This window comes from Cyprinodon variegatus, unplaced genomic scaffold (assembly GCF_000732505.1).
Source record: "Cyprinodon variegatus isolate N-32 unplaced genomic scaffold, C_variegatus-1.0 Scaffold147, whole genome shotgun sequence".
Lineage (NCBI taxonomy): Eukaryota > Metazoa > Chordata > Actinopteri > Cyprinodontiformes > Cyprinodontidae > Cyprinodon > Cyprinodon variegatus.
In genome coordinates this window covers 531,058-546,732 of record NW_015150600.1, presented here as the reverse complement: position 1 = coordinate 546,732, position 15,675 = coordinate 531,058, and positions in this window count along the sequence as shown.

Below are 15,675 nucleotides of genomic sequence, written 5' to 3'. Positions count from 1 at the left end.
CTTTATGACAAACGTTCTGGAAAATATTAGCGTTTCGTGTTCGTTTTGACTTCGTGTGGACGGGGCCTCAGGAGCTCATAGTGGATCTGAGGAGGACAAAAACACCTGTGACCCCTGTTTCCATCCAGGGGGTTCCTGTTGACACTGTGGAGGAGTATAAGTACCTGGGAGTGTACTTTAACAATAAGTTGGACTGGATTAGAAACACCGAGGCGGTCTACAAAAAGGGCCAAAGCCGACTATTCTTCCTGAAGAGGCTGAAGTCCTTTAACATCTGTGGGACCATGCTGAGGATGTTTTATGAGTCTGTTGTTGCTAGCACGCTCTTCTTCGCTGTCACATGCTGGGGCAGTGGGCTGAGGGTTGCTGAAAACAACAGACTGAACAAACTGATCAAGAGGGCCGGTGATGATGTGGGGGAGCAGCTGGACACCCTGACCACCGTGGCAGAGAGGAGGATGCTGTCCAGGTTTCAGTCCATCTTAGACAATGACTCACATCCTCTCCACGACACACTGGTCCAGCAGACGAGCTCCTTCAGCAGAAGACTCCTCCTACCCAGAAGCACCACAGAGCGCCACAGGAAATCATTCCTACCTGTGGTCATCAATCTATGTAACGCCTCCCTCAAGTGATTCAGCACCACCACCCCCCCCTCCCCCCCCCCCAAAAAAATTGACATTTATGCACTATTTTTGCACGCCCCATATCACTTTACTTGGATTGTCACTTTATTTTGATTTAGTTTTTACATATGTATAGATATATGTACAGATATATGTACAGAAGAGCTATATGTGTATATATTTTATCTCTTTTTATTCTTATTTTTATCTTTATTATATTGTATAGTTGGATGTGTGTATATATTATATAAAACTGTAACTGGAGCGTGTAACAAAAGTAATTTCCCTCTGGGATTATTAAAGTATTTCTGATTCTGATTCTGATACAGAAACAGTGGAGGTATGTAGACAGTTGTGTTATTAGTAAAACACAAGAGTTTGGTATAATGTCTTATTGTCTAAATATTAACAGTTGCAAAGCTTACAGTATTTTGAGCAAATTTTCTTATCAATGTAAGAAATTCATTAATTCCACCACTACAAGCTTGGACAGAAAATATTTAATTTCCAGGAACCAAGACCTTGAGTACAGCTCCCTGACATCATCCCACAGGAGTGACCCAGCTCACTTAAAAAAAAAAAACACACACACACACACACACACACAACACCAGGGGAACCCTCTGCAATCATGGGCATTTCCAAGCCTTGCAAAAATAATAAAATTTTTCCAACTCTTGGAGGGCATTTTTATTTAACTGACCTTAACACACCACGTCACATAACATGGTATGCCTATATACAACATAGAAAAATATTTCCATCTGCTGTGTGTTACTGTACTTGTATATCAAGTCTTAAAACCTCCCAGAATGTGCTGTAAGTAGATTTGAGAGATTAGAATTCATATGAATGTTCTTTTCCAGCATTTGTTTGTTGAGTTAAGATAACCTACAGTTTTTGTTAGGGTTTTTCTTTGCACTGGAAATTGAAAAAATGACCACACGCTTCACTGAAAGAATCAGTTTTCCTTTACACTTATTGTACAGAAACAATAGTACTTTAGAACGGGTCTTTTTTATTATTCAGCTACTTTGTTTTTTTGCTTTGCAGAACTTTGTATTCTAAGGAAAGCAAAGGAAATAATACCTTCAACGCAAACAATTTGTACTATTGCTTTTATTCATTAGCCAAAAATTACGACAACGTGTTGTGGAAATGATTTGTTGGCTGCATCTATTTTCATGCCATAACATTTGGTGAAAAACAGCCCGTTATTTTTCTGTTATTTCTTATTTAGGATATAAAACAATAGCAACAATTGAGAAAACTATAAAACGTCAGGCATTTTAGGCACTTAATAAAAAGGGTTTTGTTTTGACTTAGGGAAGGTCCTTCATTTTTCAAGGCAAGAAATCCCTGTTTTACTTCATATCAAGCTCTAAGGGTTTACACAACAGCTTAAAAAAATGCTATTTGAATAGAAAAAAGCTGCAGGTGTACAGGCACATTTCTAGCTCATGGCAGGATTTGAAGAAAACTAGGTTACATTAGAAGTTTAATCCTGAAAACTGGTGTGATGAGGAGCTAATTACATAGCCACATTTACAGTATTTAAAACTGTTAAGTATGTATGAGTGCAGTTCATTTGAAATGAATGAAGCACCAGCTGTTATCTTAAGGTCAACAAATGTTTACTAATATAATGTTATGGACTCTTTTATTGCCAATTCAAATGTATAAATCTACTTACATATGCTTGCATTCATATTTGAAGTGAACTTTTAGATAAATAATGCATAAATCTGCAGACTTTTCAAACCATCCTCTCAAGTAGTTGTGCACTACTTTGTCTGCACCCGATTCAACTGAACAACATATTTCTCAGATTAAATAGATTATCGGATCATATGGTGCCTCTGCTCTTTACTATGTTGCAGCTAACCGCTGCTTTAACATTGCTTCATGTCACTGCCATCCTCGCTTCACAATACTCTTTACAGTTTGAAGTGATTGTGGGTTTGTTGCTTCCTGCAAACAAGGATCAGTTTTGGTGATAAGAGTGAAAACACATGCAAATGGCTGAGCAAAGAGATGATCTGCAAGGCATTTATGATCTGATCGACGTTCATACATCTAAATCCTGATGATAAAGTAACACCTGATATAGGGATGCTGAGGCCCACCCAGCGAGCATTTTACATGGCTTTGATGTACCTCTGCTTCTTCCTGGAGGAGGCTTCTTATTGTTTTTTCATGGTGTTAAGAGTGTTAGGAGCTAAACTTCCTCTGCCAGGCTCTCACAAACAAGTTTTCATACCTTTCCAATTTCCAGGAGAGCACGCTAGTCTCACTAATCCTGGCAGTGTATACCAATCCCTCTAGATAACTCGACCTCTATGAAGCATGTCACACTGCTATTAGTCTCTCTCACCTCTAAGAACAATTTTCCATATTTCTTACAATGATCAAACACGAAGATGGTTTAGACCTCAAGATTATGGGGTACTTAAACTTCCTCTGAAATTACAACATGTTAAAGGTGTCGAATCTGCAGGTAGCTGATCAGAACAAATTGAGGATAAAATATTTTTAGACATTTCCACCAACACCTGAGGAATCACAAATGTGAGAAATCAGAAATCAGCCTTATGTCCTTTATAAGGAAAATAAAACATTTCACTGACCAATCAAACACATTTACATACAGTAGATATGCTCACCAATTAGAACTAAGGGAGGTGGGGTTGTTCCCTGGTTAGACCAAACCAGAGCAAAATAAATTGAACACTGGAATTGTAAGCAGAATTCAAACTCAATTACCCTGTAAATCATGAGTTATGCTTATTTTTTTTTTTAAAAAGCAAAGCAATGGGGAATAGCAGTACAAGTTACTTGTTCCCTTAGTAAAAGTTTGTAAAGTAATTGTTGTTGTTTAACATATGAGTCCTCATATTGAAGGTGCAAACATTTTATAATGATCTCTTCAACATTCTTGTTTTTTCATATAAGTGCATCTGCATATCATGCATTAAATGGGTTGAGCAGGTGTTCTTATCTCTAATAACATAGAAGATTTTTGTCTTTTTTAATGTTAGTACAGGCAAGGCAAGTTTATTTGTATAGCAAAATTCAATTCAAAGTGCTTTACATGAATGAAACAATAAAATAGAAGAAGAAAAGCAAACGAAGAAAAAAGTATGACAAAACCACTAGTAAAACAAACAAAACAGTCGGACCACAACCTTATACTAATAATGTCTAAATTAACAGTTTACTTTCCTACAGTCAAACGCAATTCTAACTAAATGTTTTTTTTTATTTATTTAACTTAAAATAACTCTGACTGTCAGCACTTTTACAGTCTTCTGGGAGTTTGTTCCAGATAAGTGGAGCATAGGAACTAAATGCTGCTTCTCCATGTTTGGTTCTAGTTCTGGTTGTATAGAGAAGGCTGGAACTAGAAGACCTAAGTGGTCTGGGAGGTTGATACACTACCAATAAATCTGTTTTGTATTGAGGTGCTGATCCATTCAATTATATATAGACTAACAGAAGGATTGTAAGGTCTATTCTTTGAGAACAGGGAGCCAGTGTAAGGACTTCAGTATATTAATGTGAACAATTAAATACTGTAATTTTGTTGTCAGTTATTGTTATAAAATCTGAAACCCTGAAAATCCGAAACCCAGATAAAATCTGGGTTTCGGATTTTCTACAAATCTGAAACCCAGAATGCATGTTTAGGTTACAACATCTTACAGGATGGGGATGTTTGAAAAGTCTTGCATAGATTAATGTCAGTTTTTCATTTCAGTATTTTGGCATAAAAAGGCCGCCATTGTTCTTCATAAAAAGTTTTGGAAGCCATAATAAGGACACTGAGATTTAATAAAAATAATCTAAAAGGAAAAAGCATTGTAAAAGTAAACATCTAGGATGGTTATTATATTTTCTAATATATTACTTGAATTACTGTTTAAAAGAATTAATTGTATGCACTTTTGGTGCATTTTAAAATAGGCTCTAAGCTAGACTAGAGCATATATTTTTTTGCTTAGAGCATTTGAAATTGTTACTTTCATGCTTTTTATGAGATTTTCTTTTAAGATTAGAGTCACACAATGTTGATTCACAGTCATCTGCTAGTAATTGTTGCTTTACTTCATTTGAAATACTGAGACAGATGGTTTTAACTTTAAATCCAAAATAGCATTTTTTCGGAACATTTGGCTCAGAATGTGTCCGTGTTAATCTCTAAATCTTTGACCTACAAACCACACCCCCATGAGCTGTGTTGAGTTAAAAGACCTCATGCCACTGACATAACTTTAGAAAGCTGTGAGAAATAATGCTCAAAACCAGGAAAAACTGGCTCCTTGGAGTTGCTCAAGTTTCTGAACAACTCCCCCAGCCCTTCAGCCCCCCTGGGTAAACAGGCTGAACATGTTCAGGTCCTTTCATACCACATTTCTCCTTATGTTACCCACTATTGTTCTCTACTCTTTTAAATGTGCCTTTGGTTTGACCACGACACAGTTTGAAGGATTTTTGTTTTCTATTCCTCAAAACAAAAATAATGGGGAGTGTCACATAAAAACACAAACCTGTAATCAATTAAGAAAAACAAGAAGGGAAAAATGAAGAGCCCAGCATTCCTTTTTATAAAACGAGGATTTTTTTTTTTTTTATGAGTAAAAACCACTATAGGAGAGTCATCCTGCCTACAGCCATCAACATCTATGACTGCTCTTTAAAGGAACCCTACTAATATATGTTACAACTCTTTTTATCCCTTTGTTAATAGCGAAGTATATTTTAATTTGAATTTAGAATTCTAATAAAGGTTTGTTTGTTCTTTACTTATTTATTTAATTTTGAAATATTTTTTAAACCCTTTAAATGCAATACTTTACAGAGTCCTGGTTTATATGTATAAACCAGTTTTACCATTGTTATTGTTCTAAGAGACTGGTTTTATCAAGTTGTCCAAATTAATTTAAAACATGTTGGTTATCATGTAGCTGATGTAATATTTTAATTATAAATGTCATTTTTTTATTTAGAGTGGAAAACAGCACAGTTAACTAAAATAAAAGCTTCAAAACATCAGTGTGTGTAAATACGCCATATAACATTGTTTAATAAGTAAATAGATAGTTCCTGAAATAAATCAACCTTTCAATAATTTTCTTATTTATTGTTTATGACTATGACCAGAAATGGGAAATAAATACAATTAACATTATAAAATTAAGCTAAATTGGCAGCTTAAAAAACAAAACAGTTTATACCTTCCTTAAGTTACAGTAACCACTCCCACCACCTCTCACAATAAGTCCAGAGGTATTAAGCAGCTGTCCTTGAGGACAGTTTTCCTCCAGGTCATTTTAACTATAAAGTTTGGATAGAGTCAGGATGTGTTTATTCTGTGGCCTGGAAGATTTATAGATGACATCCGTCTGCAATCGTTCCCAACATAACAAAGTTTCAGTGCTCAACTTCAAATGTAAACTGTTTGATCTGGCGCAGGTTTGCCTGCAAGAATCAGAAACTGGATGTTTTCTGACTATTTCTTTTAGCCTGAGAACAAGCTACTACATACACATTTGTTTGGACTCTCAGTAAAAATGTTTTCATTTTCTCAAGATATTCTCCATTAGAAAATTAATTTTTTTTCCCGTATTAAGTTATTGACAGTTCAGGCTCCAGGGAGTTGCAAAGATAATCGCTATAAAACATAGATTTATCATTTTTGTTAGTAGACGGCAAATACATATTAAAGTTTTTTTGTATCTAGAAGGAAAGTATTTTGATTATAAAGTAGTGTGACTTATATATCAACAGTGAGATCATAGAGTAACAGGAAGTCCTGGATAGTTAGCAAACTCATATGACCCGGATCCATCAGGGAAAACTGTAAGTCCTGGTTTGTGTCAAGATTACGGATTTAATCATTAACTGGGAAATAAAATGCAAAGCTCCAATCAGTTAATAATTCAATGATAAGATGGTCGTAGTTTATCATTAAGATGTTAGAGAATGGTCTGAAGCCTTAAATAAGGGAAAAGGCTGCACCTTCCTAACAAAACAAAGAGACAATTCTGCCTGTTGCTTTTTCACTCATATTCCAGCAACAAAGTTTCTGAATAAATCTGGGTCTTTTACAGGAGATTCTAAACAGGTTTGGTCTTATTTACTTATGTGGCTTTTGTTTACCTTCAAATCTGTGATTAAATATTCAGCACAAAAAAATGGACATTGATGGTGGTGTCCTTAAAAACTGCTATGTGGATTGTTTCAGCTATGTGGATTTCTGACAATTTCTTGAACTTGGTTACTTGAAAACACTTGATTTTATCCATAGTATAAAGTTTAAAGCATCTAATATTTAAAAAGTATCCACTAATAATTCATTTACCTCATCCCATATAAACAAATGCAGACCACACTCTCTATCTATGTGTGTGTGAGAGCAGCAGCAAGGCCAATCAAATTAACCAGATTTAAAAAGAAAATACACAGAGGCTCTCAAGTATTTTTCTTCAGGTACATAGATTTCAACGTATTTGATACAAAACGAAATGCATCAAACAAAATTGTAAAGACAATCACAGATGTAGATGAAAAAATTTACAGCATTGAAGCTGCAGAAAGAACAGCGGGTACTTTTGTTTTGCTACCATTAGATAGTCGACTTTAGCTAATTTCATTGTGTTAGCAAATGTTCATTCGCACTGATTTCAATGCCTGTTGAGATAAATTCAAGTTTAAAAAAAGAACACATGATGACTAACATACAATTCACATACAATTAAACGTTGAAAAAGAAAAACAGACTTGAAAGGAGTTTGGATTTTAAGCTTCAGATTTGTGACTTGACCAGATTTACTTGTCTTGACTTCAGACTCGACTCTGACTTGACTGTCTTTAATTAATGTTATACTTTGGACTTCTTGATAAGACTTGAGCCTTACTTAGACTCTCCTATTAAGGTAGTGGTTTGGAAACCTTAGGAAAAGGTAATCTCAGCTGCATTTATCTGGTATCTTGTTATCACTTCTATTATCACTTCATAACACCCAATCAATAAATGATCTCATCAAATGATCTGAATATTAAAATAAACCAATTTGAAAGGAATTTGGCACAGATTTTACACTATAATATGATTTACGATGATTTAGGCTTACTATGAACATAAGTTGTAATTAAACTGAATCCTGCATCAGCCTGAAGAGTAGGTGTGCAGTATTAGATCCACAGAATGAAACAGCTGGGATTTATCCTGCTTCAACAGTTAGATCATTCCTAAACACTCAGACAAGTAGTTTATACTTCTAAAAAAGTATTCAATAAAAGTGTGTGTAAAATGTGGTCTCGTAAGACCAAGGTCATGAGAGAAATCCTTCAAATTAGGTGTGGTGGTAAAGTCTTGCTTTTAAGTGAGTAATTTCATGCATATAACATAATCTAATTTTCAGTTTTCAAGATAAACAGCTGTTTCCAAGCAACGTGTGTAAAACATATTTGTATGTCTACATAAAAAGCTACATAACCATAATCCTTTTTTTTTTTTCAATGAAAGTGAATCTGCACATTTTATCATTAACTTTCCCAAACAGACTGTATTACATCCAAGCCCACTTCTGGGTTGCAGCTCCTTTGGAAAATCAGATAACAGTCCTGCTTATAGTAGGCATTTTCTACAGGTAATTTCTTCAGTCAATTGCTTTTACCCCCACTTCATGTCAGGTTACTTTCAATGGTCTAGATAACCCATTCAGCAACACCAACACCCTTTTCTTTTCCTCATAAGTCTGTCTGCCATTCTCACAAAGAGGTCAGATGCGCTACCTGCGAACATGGTCAATGAACTTAATACGTAATATTGAGACACTGAAATGAAAGCTTACAACTATTAAAGAAATATGTGATGTATGTCATGTTATAGCACCAACTAATCCAAAGTCATTGACATTAAAGATGAAAACATAAGCTCATCAGTCGGCTTTTAGCTGTGCTGCAAAAGCATTTTTACCCATATATATATATATATATATATATATATATATATATATATATATATATATATATATATATATATATATATATAATCCCCCAGACAATGATGTGGTTTGGGTTTCCACCCCCTATGATTATCCAGAACCCTCACGCACAAGAGACTCAGATTTTAAAGCAGTCTTTTTTGGGGAAAAGTTTCAACTTTGGTTGGATGGAGGGTTTCTAGTAACATCAAGACTCAAATGCTAACAGATTCTTTATAGGCCAGTCGGGCAAATGTCTTTCATTACATTAAGCACATTAAATTGTCAAGCTGCAGAAACACAAATAACACAAATAAACACAAATAAATGTTAATTGGAAATATTCCAAATACTGTAAGTTATAATCGGAAATAATAATACATTATTTTAATCTAACTTAATCCATAGCAAAAATATTCTTTTGGTGATTGTGATTAACGGCTACCAGCCGTCAATTATTAAAATTATGGAAATGAATCAAGCAGCTATATAAACTCTAATGTGAAGGCAGAACTGCAAGGCATGCTGGGATATGTAGTTTGCTTACAATGGTGTGGCATTACATAAAAATGCCATTAACATGTTTATTCTAAAACAGTCCGTTGTAGCTTTTTTTTAGGATTGTTGCCCTGCTGCAAACCTCATTCAGACTCATTCAGGATTGTTTTTCAATAATTTTAACCCATCTTTAAACTTCCACCTTGAAACTCCAGCAAACATAATATGTGGATATATGCCAAGAATAAATAAATAAACCTTTTTAGATTTTTGGATGCAAAACTTTTAAAACATTGATGATTTAATATCTGCTTTTAGTCTTTAACCTAAAGCATTTGCATCTTGTGGTTGTAATGTGTCCAAATGTGAAAATGTTCAAGAGTTTGGAAAACTTTTTCAAAATGCTATAATTTACCATCTGAAAATTATTTCTTTAAAAAGATCTATATATAAATGGTCAAATAGTTATTCAACAGAAGGCAAATCCTAGCATGGAATCAGTGGCACTTGAGGAGTGAAAGCTCTGATGGTAATGACACTATTTTGATAGGACTATTCCTACCATTGTGGAAATTAAATGTGCTGTGTCCAGGTCATGATCAGGTGCACTAGAAGGAGCTAGGAACAGCTTAATCATCACAAGATCAGAACATTATGTTCTGTTCAACCTGATCACACATGTTGACTCTGCTAAAAAAAGAACAGGCTCCTATCTGAATGTGTTTGAATGTGTTTTCAGATGATTAATGTTTTTCTACAACCTGCTTGGACTCCTGCTGTGGCCAAAAGCTTCATTTATACCTTTAAATCTGTGCAAAATAGTGTTTGTTTTAAACAATAACAATAAAATATTCAACTTTCTGCAAATATTTTCAGCTTTGTTTGAAAAAAGACATTCAGAAAAGCTTTTTAAAACAGATAAATTAATTGTGACTTAAAAGGAACTGAGATCTTTAAAAAAACACGCATTTAGAGCAAAGGGGTGGAAAGCTATATTTCTTTGAGAGGAATCAGATTATGCGACAATCTGATCAAAGAAAGCAGAGAATCACAATCAATATTTACACTCAAAAGACAAAAAAAAGCTGGTATGATGAGTGAATATGTCACTTATGTTTTATTACTATGCAAAGGGTATAATCATGTCAAATGTTATGTGTCGTTTTAAGAGCATACAGTAAATAGACCTAAAAATCAGTTTAGGAGGACAGATATTTCCTTTCATAATCTTTTTCTGTTATTTCCATTCTAATGCTTATAAGTGTTGGTGATGCCCTTTTAATTTATAAATTCATTGTAAATGTATTATTTAGGTAAATGGAGGTAATACAGGATTATTCTTTTTTCTGCTTTCTTTCATTCAGGAGTTAAAATTGTATATATATATATATATATATATATATATATATATATATATATATATATATATATATATATATATATATTTAATTGCTTTGTTGTTACAAAATTAATTAAATAAATGTTATAAAAGCCTATCCCAGTAGTCAATGGGCAAGAGGCAAGGTACACCCTAGACGGTCCACCAGTCCATTTCAGGGCCACACAGCGACACGCAAAGACGAACAACGATGTACACTCACACTCACTCCTAAGTGCAATCAACCTAACATGCAGGTTTTTGGACTGCGGTAGGGAGGCCGGGAAACCTGGAGAAAACCACGCAGACACCGGGAGAACATGCAAACTCCACACAGAGAGGTCCTGGTTTTGACTCAAACCCAGAACCCTCTTGCTGTGAGGCGATGGTGCTAACCACCACATTACCGTGCCGCCCTCATTGTAGCTCCTCTGAGAAATTATCTGTAACACAGTCAGTGCTGAGTAGAAATATACTTCTATCTGTTGAAGTTAACACTTTTTTATCAGTTTATACAACGCTGTAACTCTTCCATTAGATAGCTAAGCAGCTGTCACACTGATTCTTATCTTTTCAAGTATGGCAGCATATCTAGATATCTTATTTACTTGGCTCTGTTATGGTGGGTAAACTGTGATCTCACAGGAAGAGCAGGGTCAGGATTATTATCATTTTATCTCTGCTCTGGTTATAAGAGGAAATTTCAAAGACTACATGTTGGTAACGGCTTCTGTTCTGCTTTTAAAGCTGCAGCGTTATTACGAGCGCTACCTGTGTGCTAAGATCTTCAGAAAAGTTCTAGTTTACCAGAAGCAATATCTAACCTGCTGCTGGGAGGGTTCCAGGACTGTGAACAGGCCACCCTGTCTCTCATCACTCTTTTGGAGGTACGGGCCTCGCCTCCCCTCATCATGCAGCGGGGGCCCCTGTGTATATTTAGGGCTGTGGTTCGGGTCATGATAGCCATGTCAAGGTGAGGCATAGATGAAGGATCTAAATGGATGATCAAAATGAGCTTTGAATTGTTTTTGTTGTAGAAATAGGTTTCTGACCAGGAAATGGCAAAGAGTATCAGAAGGGTACCTGTCTCGGAAACCGCCAGTGGGCATGCTCCAGGTGTATTCTAATACACCAGATATTATTGTGAATTATTGTGTCCTGTTTTGTCAATATAGCTGGGAATCGATGTCCCAGAGCTAAATGGTAGCCCAACCGATTTCTCTACACAAGCAGACCACTATGGTTGCTGCTATAAGGTTCCACTTGGTACATGTATATGAAACTTCATTGAAAATAATTTAGGGAGTAAAACTAAATACAACAGAGAAAGAAAGGGAGGTGCGAAAGAAGGGATAAAAACTTAGGGAAGGGAGAGACGGAAGCACAAAAAGAGACAACACAATAGATATACAGTAAATCCTACAAGTCTGCTTCCATACCTGTATGAGATGAGAGGAACCCAAAACAGAGAGCATAATAAAAAAAAAGAAGACAACAGACAACTGAAGTAAACATCAAAAAAACCTTCAAGAGTAGCAGGTATCCTTTCCATGCATGTCGAAGTCAAAACCTACAGTGGTTACACAATATTATTCAGGGTGGTATGTATCTGTAGCTTAGTATTTAGTATTAGTAAGTATCAATGTACACCTGGAACCAAACAATTTACAAAGTATTTACAAAGCTTCTTCAGAAGCAAATATGCTCAATAGGATGCGTGCGTGGCCCCAGACTCACCCTTCAGGGCGCACAACTATAAAGAGGCGCTCCAGATATCAAAAGCCAAACCAGGTCACTGGGTCGCAGACATAGGGATGGCCACACCCATCAGAGAAGGGTATATGAATGCACCCGGAGCCCAAGCCCTGAAGGGCCAAACCCCAAGGGGGCCCTGACCCAGAGGGGACTGACTCAAGAGAAAAACACCCAACCTGACAAGTAGACAGGAACAACTTCACATACATCCAGTAACATTCACACAATCCCACCCTTATGGTGCATTCAGACCAGAGGTTTGTGAGTGCACTGGATTCACATAGAATTGCTATACAAACCACGATGGGAAGAGCGGGGAAGCGACCAGAGCTGAATCCCACTTGGTGAGGACAGGTCACTGCTCAGCTCTCACCTCGTGCTACTACAGTAGATAGAACTGAGGTGTTGTCAAACAGCAGCACTGCATGGAGAGAGCGGAGCGGTTATGGCTGAAGTTTAAATGAGCTGAACCTTTCTATGACATTTCAACATGGCAACCGGTCAGGGACTGGTTGTAGGTAAAGATTTTTTTTACATAAAATGGAATACAGATAAAATAATGTTAACAAAGGTAGAAATAAGGAATATTCTCAAGAGTTATTTAGGTTATTTTAAAAAAAAGTGTTTTAATCTACTCCTAGAAGGACTGTTCATCATCCTCCCTTGCCTCGAGCACAGACGCCAGTCTGTCACTGCCCCTCATCGATGCTTTCTGCAGGGATAGGTTTACAAGTAACTCCTGCAAATCCGACAATTATCCAGATGTAGCTCTGGATATACCAGAGTGGATTTTTTCCACTTGATGGCACCAAGCAAGGCAATGCCTTAATGCCTTGAAAGATGTTTATATTCCCTTGTTTTATGTTGCTATTGCTTTATGTTATTTCACATGGTTTCACTTAAATCATTTTTGTATTTTTAAATGTAATTTTTTCTTTTGTTTGTCTGCTGATTTAAAATGCAGCTGGAATTTTTTTTCCATGATTTGAATAGAGCTTTTTTGTCTTCTATTTCTGACAGTGATCCGGTATGTTGCCATATCTGCTTTCATTTTATACTGGAACTGAGAGATAAACACACTATGCCGAGGGATATGGAGGACCAACTCTACCATATTTAAAAATAAATACAGAAATAAATAAATGCTTAATAAATAAATAGACATACAATTAATTGCCCCCAAAAATGCAATAAACAAATAAATGTAGGTAGAAATTAAATTATATAGTGAGATAAAATGTATATATATCTTTTAAGTAGCTTCTTTATTTATTTGCCTTTGTAATAATTACCTATTTTATTTATTGTCCATTATAATCTTTAACTTTATTTATTAATTACTTTTTTAAGTATTTAATTATATGCATGCTATACTATTTTTGTATTTTTGTTTTATTCTTCCTTTGTATTTTCTACCCTATTTATTTCCTCAATGCTAGTTATTTCTGCCTGTGGTTTTTACATTTCTGTATTTATTTCTGCGTCATTATGCAAATGAGGAAGGGCTGTGTCTTTGAGGGTCAACTTCTGCCCATTGGACAGCGGCTCATCATCTTAACTCACAGAGCTCAGTGTATAAAATTAAAAGCTCTCTTTTCTGCTGCTGTTGTTCAATAAAGTATGTTTTAAGATCCTTTGAGGCTAGAGCATTATACTAAGCTACACTATATGGCTCATATAGCGATTTAATTTATTTTTTTTTTTTTCTAAAGTTCAGACAACCGCGGCATCCAGCGTATTACAACAAGTGTATAATTTAATTTCTACCTACATTTACCGTATTTGTTTATTGTGTTTTTGGGGGCAATTAATTGATTATATATTTCTGTCCCAGTTTGGTTTGGTTTAGTTTCCTTCAAGAGATCTCCTAGCTTTAGTCCACTCCGCCACCTTTAAAATGTTTTGGGTCCAGATTAGTTTTCAGCCACCACACACTGGTATCTGTCTGACCACTCTTATGAACATTTACTGGAACCCCCACTGTGAGATTTTGGTAACATTCATGCAGATATGAGTCAAGGAAGACAAAAGGCTCAATTTGATCCATGAGGAAATGGGATGGTATGCAACAAGAAAGCAAAAATTAGAAAATCTTCGGATGTTGTGTATTTGTAATCTGTAAGAATCATAATTATGTAGAAACCTACAATTAAGTTAAAAAAATGTGTATAGTATTTTATTGCAGGAAATTGATTTAGTCATATATAGCTTATAACTTGTTGCCATCTTTAATGGCTCCGTGTGTTTTGGATGATGGTTCTGTCTCCTATCGTCGTGGCAGATCTGCTGAGTCGATGACAGCTTTTCTGTGAATTTTCTACCAATTTCTGGAAAAAATACTTTTATCCATGTTGGTTACAAGCAGCTTAATCTATTAAATTTCCTCACATCTCACTGTAATCAATACTGTCTTGCAGCTGGCTGTTTTATTTTATTAAAGCATTGCTCTTCTTCACTGCTATACTGAATTCACTCACATAATATAGATTGGTACTTTTTTACATTGACGCACTTGAAGGCAATCTTCTGTTTTTCTTGTTTGTTTGTTTTGCATTTTTGTTTTTATGGCAAAGTGACTCCAGGTAAATTTTAGCTCAAAGTTTTTTTTTTATCCTTTCATCTTCTCCTACTTATTCCATCATGGTCACACTGGGGCCAGTGCCTATCTCTAGCTGTGTATGGTCGAGAGCCAGGGTACACCCTGGACCGGTCCGCAGTCTGTCGTAGGGCAACACAGAGTCAAACAAAGATGTAAAATCATGCACACACACTTGCACTTCAGCAGAATTTAGAGGTGCCATTAACCTAAGTCATGTTTTTGGACAGTGGGAGGAAGCCGGGGTACCCAGAGAGAACCCACGCATGCACGGGGAGAACATGTAGACTCCAGTTTGAAAGTTTGATGCCAGATTTACCCACCTTTGCTTGAGTCTCTAGGTCCTTGAAAGACTTGAATCTTCACCTCAGGAAAAATTATTCAATCATGTATACTTCAGATATATTGAAATGGTTTGTAATATCATACCTACATTAGAAATCACGCTTCTGATTAAAGAAGGTCTCTTTTCCTTTGCTTCTGGAGTATTTTTCTGAAAGATGAAACAATAGTTTTGTGGATGATCTCGTTTTCAAAAAACATTAACATCAGCACCTGGTTCGATTGACAGCCAAAGCTTTCAGGTATGTCATAGAAAACCTTCTCAATGAGACTGTTAAGGCATTTCTCTTCAATTTCAAATTGCTGTCCTTTAACTTCTGAGTTGTGTCTTCTGTGAGCAACACTTGGCTCGACCAATAGGATGGGGGTATTCTGAATCGTTACATATGTTGTCAGCTCATTGGTCACAATGCAGGACAGGGCCTGGGAACAAGTTTACCATTAGTTTTGTATCTAACGTGCCCTTGTTCTTCCTTTGGCATTAGCTTTTAA